Source organism: Scyliorhinus torazame, chromosome 16, assembly GCF_047496885.1.
Source record: "Scyliorhinus torazame isolate Kashiwa2021f chromosome 16, sScyTor2.1, whole genome shotgun sequence".
Classification (NCBI taxonomy): domain Eukaryota; kingdom Metazoa; phylum Chordata; class Chondrichthyes; order Carcharhiniformes; family Scyliorhinidae; genus Scyliorhinus; species Scyliorhinus torazame.
The window spans coordinates 124,935,004-124,941,654 of record NC_092722.1 but is presented as its reverse complement, the minus strand read 5'-3'; positions in this window follow the sequence as shown (position 1 = coordinate 124,941,654).

Here is a 6,651-nt window from a genome sequence, read left to right as displayed (position 1 = left end):
TCCCAGTGTCGGTAACACCAACATCTGGAAATTCGAGTCAGGCTGCTCAGTCGCTGGAATGGGGCTGGGGTTGCACACTCTTCCCACCATGCCAGAGCCCTGGCACCATCGCCAATGCCAGGGTCAGGGACATCAGTGTGAAGGGAGTGAACAGTTTCAGAATACCCCCCCCCCCCCCCTTGCTAAGACCAACGATCTGGGATCCTGATCCCTTGTTACCCATTCCACCTGGCTGTATTCAAAAATTAAACACACAAAATAATGTTTACACGGTGAGAAGGGCAGGGAACACAAAACCAGAAACATTAAACTGTCAGCAAGGACACTTGCAGCCCCCGACTGGTGAGAAAAATGGTATGGTCAGGGCAACTAACCAGGGGTGAAATTCTCCATTATCGGCGCAAAGTCCGCCGATCGGCGCAAAAAACGGCGCAAATCCGACCTGCATCACGCCGCCAAAAACGTCGCGAAGTCTCCGGCCCGAAATGGGCTAGCAGCGACGTGACAGGATCCGTGCTTGCTCACATGGTTCATGCCGTGCAGCGTCATACACGCCACACGGCGTGACGGCTCATAAGGACGCGCTGCTCCCCCCCCCACCCGACCAGGATGGCCGGCCGCCGCTCAGCCCCGAGGTTCGAGACACGGGATGTGGAGGCGCTCCTGGACGCAGTGGAGCAGAGGAGGGACGCCCTGTATCCCGGGCACGGCCACAGAGTTGCCGTACGCCACAGCCGGCATCTGTGGAGGGAGGTTGCAGAGACCGTCACCGGCTGTGGCCCTGACACCACGGACAGGCACCCAGTGCCACAAGAAGGTGAACGACCTCGTCAGAGCAGCCAGGGTGAGCTTCTACCCCCCCGCCCGATATCCATTTCTCCCTCCCCATATCCCCCCTCCCCCATATCACCCATATCACCCCTCCCCATATCCCCCCTCCCCCATATCCCCCTCCCCATATCTCCCATACCCCCCTCCCCCATATCCCCCATATCGCTCCTCCCCATATCCCCCCTCCCCCTATCCCCCTCTCCCTATCCCCCTCCCCTATCCCCCATATCCCCCTCCCCATATCCCCCATATTCCCCCTCCCCCATATCCCCCATATCCCTCCTCCCCATATCCCCCCTCCCCATATCCCCCCTCCCCCTATCCCCCATATTCCCCCTCCCCATATCCCCCCTCTCCCATATCCCCCTCCCCCATATCCCCATATCCCCCTCCCCCATATCCCCCTCCCTATATCCCCCATATCCCGCCCTCCCCCATATCCCCCTCCCACATAGCCCCCATATCCCCCCTAACCCATATCCCCCCCCCCATATCCCCCATACCCCCCTCCCCATATCCCCTCTCCCCCATATCTCCCATATCCCCCTCCCCCATATCCCCCCTCCCCATATCCCCCTCCCCATATCCCCCCTCCCCATATCCCCCTCCCCCATATCCCCCCTCCCCATATCCCCCTCCCCATATCCCCCCTCCCCGATATCCCCCCTCCCCCATATCCCCCCTCCACCATACCCCCCTCCCCATACCCCCGTATCCCCCATATCCCCCTCTCCCATATCCCCCCTCCCCATATCCCCCCTCCCCTATCCCGCCTCCCCCTATCCCCCATATCCCCCTCCCCATATCCCCATATCCCCCCTCTCCCATATCCCCCCTCTCCCATATCCCCCCTCCCCCATATCCCCCTCCCCATATCCCCCTCCCCATGTCCCCCATATCCCACCCTCCCCATATCCCCCCTCCCACATAGCCCCCATAGCCCCCCTAACCCATATCCCCCCTCCCCATATCCCCCATATCCCCCCTCCCCATATCCCCCTCCCCATATCTCCCATATCCCACCTCCCCATATCCCCCTCCCCATATCCCCCTCCCCATATCCCCCCTCCTCATATCCCCCCTCCCCCATATCCCCCCTCCCCATATCCCCCCTCCCCATATCCCCCCTCCCCGATATCCCCCTCCCCCATATCCCCCCTCCACCATACCCCCCTCCCCATACCCCCGTATCCCCCATATCCCTCGCTCCCATATCCCCCTCCCCATATCCCCCCTCCCCCATATCCCCCATATCCCCCCTCCCCCATATCCCCATAACCCCCCTCCCCGATATCCCCCCTCCCCATATCCCCCCTCCCCGTATCCACATATCCCCCCTCCCCATATCCCCATATCCCCCTCCCCATATCCCCCTCCCCATATCCCCATATCCCCCCTCCCCATATCCCCCTCCCCATATCCCCCCTCCCCCATATCCCCCACTCCCCATACCCCCTCCCCCATATCCCCCTCCCCCATATTCCCCCTCCCCATATCCCCCCTCCGCCCATATTCCCCATATCCCCCCTCCCCCATATCCCCCCTCCCCCATATACCCCCTCCTCCATATACCCCCTCCCCAATATCCCCCATATCCCTCCTCCCCATATCCCCCCTCCCCCATATCCCCCTCCCCATATCCCCCTCCCCATATCCCCCCTCCCCCGTATCCACATATCCCCCCTCCCCATATCCCCATATCCCCCTCCCCCAGATCCCCCTCCCCATATCCCCATATCCCCCCTCCCCCATATCCCCCTCCCCATATCCCCCTCCCCATATCCCCCCTCCCTCATATCCCCCACTCCCCATACCCCCTCCCCCATATCCCCCTCCCCCATATTCCCCCCTCCCCCATATCCCCCCTCCCCCATATTCCCCATATCCCCCCTCCCCCATATCCCCCCTCCCCATATACCCCCTCCCCCATATACCCCCTCCCCAATATCCCCCATATCCCTCCTCCCCATATCCCCCCTCCCCCATATCCCCCTCCCCATATCCCCCCTCCCCCATATCCCCAAGTGAATCCAGCCCTAACCTTAACCTCTGCAATACACGCGCAACCGATGGCGTGCATTCATACACCTGTCTAACACGTTTACCGCTGCAACCACCCCCCACAGGAGAAGCGCGCACACAACAATAGGGAGCATGTGAGGACTTGAGGAGGCCCCGCTGATGAGAGGCCACTGACCGAACACGAGGAAAGGGCCCTGAAACTGGCTGGCGGACCTGAGGACCGGGAGGTTGCTGATGCAGAGTTCGGGGGCGTACTAGCAAGTGAGCCACCGACAGCCCGTCCCCATATCCCCCCTCCCCTATATCCCCCTCCCCCATATCACCTGATCACTGCCTGCGTGTCTAACCATTCATGCTTCATTGTGTATCGCAGGAGCATTCGTCGAGGCACCCATCCCCGCAGATGCAGACCGCCCGAAGGATGCCCCTCGGAGGCCATGGGAGACGGAGAGACCCAGACCCTCCGGCATGCGATGCCCGCAGGATGCCCCTCGCACACCACGGGAGACGGAGAGACCCGGACCCTCCGGCATGCGACGCCCGCAGGATGCCCCTCGCACACCACGGGAGACGGAGAGACCTGGACCCTCCGGCATGCGACGCCCGCAGGATGTCCCTCGCACACCACGGGAGACGGAGAGACCTGGACCCTCCGGCATGCGACGCCCGCAGGATGTCCCTTGGAGACCACGGGAGACGGAGAGACCTGGAGCAACAGGGAGACGAAGCCCCCGTCTCGTGCAGGTGCGACGACGCAGGCTTGTGCCACCCAGCGACGAGAGGGGCAGCCACAGGCCCCCGTCACAGCCGATCCAGGACACCACTACCCAGGACACCACTACCCAGGACACCACTACCCAGGACACCCCTACCCGGGACAGCACTACCCAGGAAAACGAAACACCCACCCATAGATCCGATGCAAACACCGAACCGGAGACGAGCGAAGAGGGTGACGGCCGGCTTGCGGCGGCTGCAGTCGCAGGTGGAGGAGTCCACCCACGTCCAGGAGCTGGGAGTGGTGCCGGTCATATGTGCCACCCAGGCCGACACCGCATGGGTGGCGTCCGCGGTGGAGGCAATGGGTGCGACGGTGTCAGACATGGGGAACGGTTTGCGAGGCCTGGGGCTTTCCGTGCAGTCGGCTTCTGTGGCCCAGGACATGGCAGCCCTCTCACAGGAGGCCATGAGCCAGTGCCAGCGCCAGATGGCAGAGGCGCTCAACACCATGGCCCAGTCTCTGCAGGCCATGGCCCAGTTTCAGCAGGCCATAGCCCAGTCTCTGCAGGCCATAGCCCAGTCTCTGAAGGCCATCGCTGAGGGCATCGGCGCCATTGGCCATGTGCGAGCCGGCGTCGCACAGTCACAGACAGGGTTTGCCAACCCCCTGGGCTCCATGGCTGCAAACCTGCAGACCCCTGTCGATACCAGCACGGGCCTCCAGGACTGGCAGCGCCAGATGTTGGGGGGGCGTCGGATGGCCAGTCCGTTCGCATCACCCACCCATGTAGAGGCCTGGGGGTCATCGGGCACCCCGAGGGAGGAGGAGGTGCTGTGGTCCGTCCCGGGTCCCCCTGTAGGGGAGGTCCCGGAACACCGCGACACCCCGGACTCCCCCCCCCTTCTGTCCCAGGTGCATCGGGTGGGCAACGGGCAGGACAGGCTGGCAGCTCGCCATCCCAGTCGCCCGGGCCGCAGCCTGGCCCATCTAGGCCAGGACGCCCCAGGAAACGGCCGCCAAAGAGATCCCGTGTCAGAGGGCAGGAATCACAGGAGTCCACCTCCAGTCTGGGGAACCACGTAGATGTAGTCATAGGGTCCGTAAGGCCAAACAATTAGACACTGAGTAAGTTGGCACGGGTGCAGGGCACAGATGAGTTTTCGGGGCTAGGGCACGTGCATGAACTCCGTTCGTTATTAAAGTCAATGTTACACCTACAGAAGCTGCCTTTGTGCTCTATCCAAAGCGTGCGGGGGTGTCATGTACGTTGAGCGCAAGTGTGTGTGTGAGGGGTGGTCTTACCTCAGCCCCAGGTGAGTCTGCCCCGTTCCCCCTGGGCCGCCATCAACATCCCCCTGCGCAGAGGATGGGACCGTGCGCTGCAGTGTCACAGCCGCATGCAGGGATGGTCCCGGTGGATGGTGGTACTGTGGCCATGGGTCAGACATAGTCCAACGATGTGGAGCCAGGAGCTCATCACAGGGCGGGTTGTCATCATCCTCCATGGCCTGCAATAGACACGCATCCATCGGCAACTGTGTGAGCCCGGCCGTTGTGCCACAGGTGGATCGGCAATGGTGGGGTGGTGTGCATGCGGGTGGGGTGGGTGGGGTTGGGGAGGGGGGGTGAGGGTGCTGGGTGGGTGGGGGGTGTGGGTGGTCGGCTGTTGCCATGGTGTGCGGTCTGTGGCCAAACTACCCGATTCCCACGCCCATCTAGTCAGTGAAGCGGGCGGCTATCAGCCTGTCCCATGACCACTGGCCCAGCCGGTAACGGTGGACAGCCACCCGCCCGTGTCTAGCCCGTCTGCCCTGACCATTGCCCCCATCCCCCTCATCTGGGGAGGACTGCGCCTCTTCCTGCTGCTCCTCCACTCGGTCCTCCTCTGCCTGCGGTACATCGCCCCTCTGCAGGGCTATGTTGTGCAGGACGCAGCACACCACATTGATGTGGCCGACCCTATCTGACTGATACTGGAGGGCGCCCCCAGAGAGGTCCAGGCACCTGAAACGCATCTTCAGCACGCCAAAGAACCTCTCTATCACTCCCCTTGTCACTACATGGGCATCATTGTAGCGGTTCTCCGCCTCATTGCATGGCCTCCGTACAGGCGTCATCAGCCACGATCGCAATGGGTAGCCCCTGTCGCCCAGCAACCAGCCCCTCAGCCGGGGATGGCGTCCCTCGTACATGCCGGTGATGGATGACCGCGACAACACGTATGAGTCATGGACACTTCCGGGTAACGGGCGAAGACGTGCAGGATCATCATGCGGTGGTCGCAGACCACCTGTATGTTCATTGAATAGGTCCCCTTCCTATTGGTGAACACGGCCCTGTTATCTGCAGGTGGCCGCACGGCGACGTGCATCCCATCAATCGCGCCCTGGACCATGGGGAACCCGGCCACGGCAGAGAAGCCCACGGTCCAGGCATCTTGGCTGGCCCGGTCCACAGGGAAGCGGATGTAGCGGTGCGCCATGGCATATAGGGCGTCTGTCACTGCCCGGATGCACCAGTGCACCAATGTCTGCGATATGCCGGACAGGTCCCCACTCGATGCCTGGAATGACCCCGTTGCATAAAAGTTCAGGGCCACCTTAACCTTGACGGACACGGGAGAGGGTGTCCCCCGCCAGTGCCACGCGGTGACAGGTGTGCCAGTAGGTGCCAGATGTGTGCCACGGTTTCCCGCCTCATCCGGAGTCTCCTCCTGCATTCCCGGTCCGTGAGGTCCTGGTATGACTGCCGGGGCCGGTACATACGGGGCACCCTCGGGTGCCTCCGTTGCCATGGGGCCGCGACGTCCTCCTCCCCCTCCTCGTCCTGTCGGTCAGGTGTCCCTCCAGCCTGGTCGGCTGCCGCCTGCCCCTCTGCGGCAGCCTGCGCCGCCTCTCTGGCACGCTCCTCCTCCTCCTCCTCATCCAGGGCAACATGGACATTAGCGGCTGCCGCCACGGCGGCCAACATCGCTGGCTGATTGGAAAACATGACGGCCTGGGGGGGGGGGAAACGACGACATGTCATCATTGCCCATACCCCCTCCTCCCCCAGCCAGGTGGCCTGGACCGCATGGG